Consider the following 1,966-nt stretch of genomic DNA (forward strand, 5'->3'; position numbering starts at 1 on the left):
GTGTGAATCCAGCAACAGTCAGACACTGTGTAACACAGTGAGTCGTTTCATCCTTATTTAACGTTGGCAAACAACAAGAATTCCTTGCTGGAAAACACCCAAAATCTATAGTACACATAACGTGAACTATAAGGCTTTTTATTTTTAATTGAACTTCTTGCATTTCTTATATCTTGGTTCATCTTTTCTCTTGTTCTCTTCGCATTGTATGAAAAAGGTAGAAAGTTGAACCGTGTCATTATTGGTTTTTTTATTTAAAAAAAAGGTTAGGAAACTTTCAGAGCGTTGCAAATAATTATAGATAGACACATCAAAAATATTACTTATTTAATTTTTATATTGATTTAGGTATATTATATATATTGCTATTACTTATAACGAATTGATTTGTTATTAATAAAAAAACCATGTTACATGACGCAGCAACCAACTAAACACACACGCACGTGCGCGCGCTCACACACACACACAACACACTGCGGTCGCTTTGTCGCTTGCAGCGCTGTGAACATCAATTATCCTTGTTTAATATTTGGTAAATAACAAGGATGAAACAACGCTTAAAGCGTTGTGATCGCCAAAGCGAATACAGCTCAGAGTACACACACTTATTTGTCGCCATTTTGAGAACACCTTCGCTAAATGCCCAGACTCTCTACTTCTAGGGACTCTACTACAACCGCTCACTGAGCGCTCAGGGTGATTTTACATGCAGCGCGGTACGCGGTACGCGGTAGGCGGTAGGCGGTAAAGTAACTAGAAACCGCGCGCGGTGAGCCGCGCTTTCTCCTACTATTACATGAAGCAGAAACTGCGCGGAAAAGCGGCACGGACTAATGACAAGTTGACGTTTCTATGCACTTTTTAATGAAATTAATAGATTTAAATGCAATTATTAAGCAGATTCGTTGAAAAAATAAGAGTATTGATAAAATGTGCATAGAAATAAGTTAATACATTTAAGAAAATGCATACATATTTGAACTTGTCACTACACCGTGTCGCTTTTCCGCGCTCCACGTAATAGTGAGAAAAGAAGTAGGTGAAACGATAACGACGTGGTGTGCATTCCGTTTCTTGCATGATGACTCGCTGCATGCATTCAACCTACCGCCAATTGCATAACCCCGCCTCTTCCGGTGCATGAGACCGCATGAAATGCCTCACCTCTCGAGCTGAATCAGTTCATGTAGTTTATGCATTCAATATATTTTAGTGCGAAACTGAAATCATAGTGGTTTGGCTGGGTCGAATGTTCTCAAAATCACGTAAAGGTTAAAGATAAGTAAGTAGAGTACTCAGAATACCTAAAAATTTTTTTTTAACATTTCATATACAAGGTGAGTCATTTTAATCTATGGACCCGAATATCTTCCAAATTACGGTATCTAAAAAAAAAATGGTTTAGATAAAAGTTGACCAGGACAGAGGGGGTCATTTAATTGTACCATTAGTTTTGACCTTGAGGTCAATTTTGAAGGTCATTTCAAGGTCACGATGGTTTTTTTAAATGGGACACCCTATTTTTGACTGCGGATTTCGAAAGAGCGGAAAATTTTACATCAAACTTGTCTTATGAAAAAATTGTTTTTGCGATCTTGGAAAAGTCAAAAATGAAGGTCAAATGCCTGAAAAACGATCTGGTGTACTTTTTCTGAAATGACGTGGTTTTCTGGGTAACACAAATGTGAATAATGCTTGAAACAAGTCAATGAATTGTAAAAGTGTAAATCACTTTGACTAGCTTGACCTTGAGGTCAATTTTCAAGGTTGTTTGAGGCTCATAACGCATTTTTTGATTAGTAAACCCTATTTTTGATCGCAGAACCTGTTTTTTTGACAATGGGCTCTTAAACAATGGCACTTTTTACATGAGCATAGGGATTTTTTAGTAACACATTTGTGTTACCCAGAAAACCACGTCATTTCAGAAAAAGTACACCAGATCGTTTTTCAGGCATTTGAC

The sequence above is a fragment of the Mycetomoellerius zeteki genome, unplaced genomic scaffold, assembly GCF_001594055.1.
Source record: "Mycetomoellerius zeteki isolate Tzet28-1 unplaced genomic scaffold, Tzet1.0 scaffold364, whole genome shotgun sequence".
In the NCBI taxonomy this organism is placed as follows: domain Eukaryota; kingdom Metazoa; phylum Arthropoda; class Insecta; order Hymenoptera; family Formicidae; genus Mycetomoellerius; species Mycetomoellerius zeteki.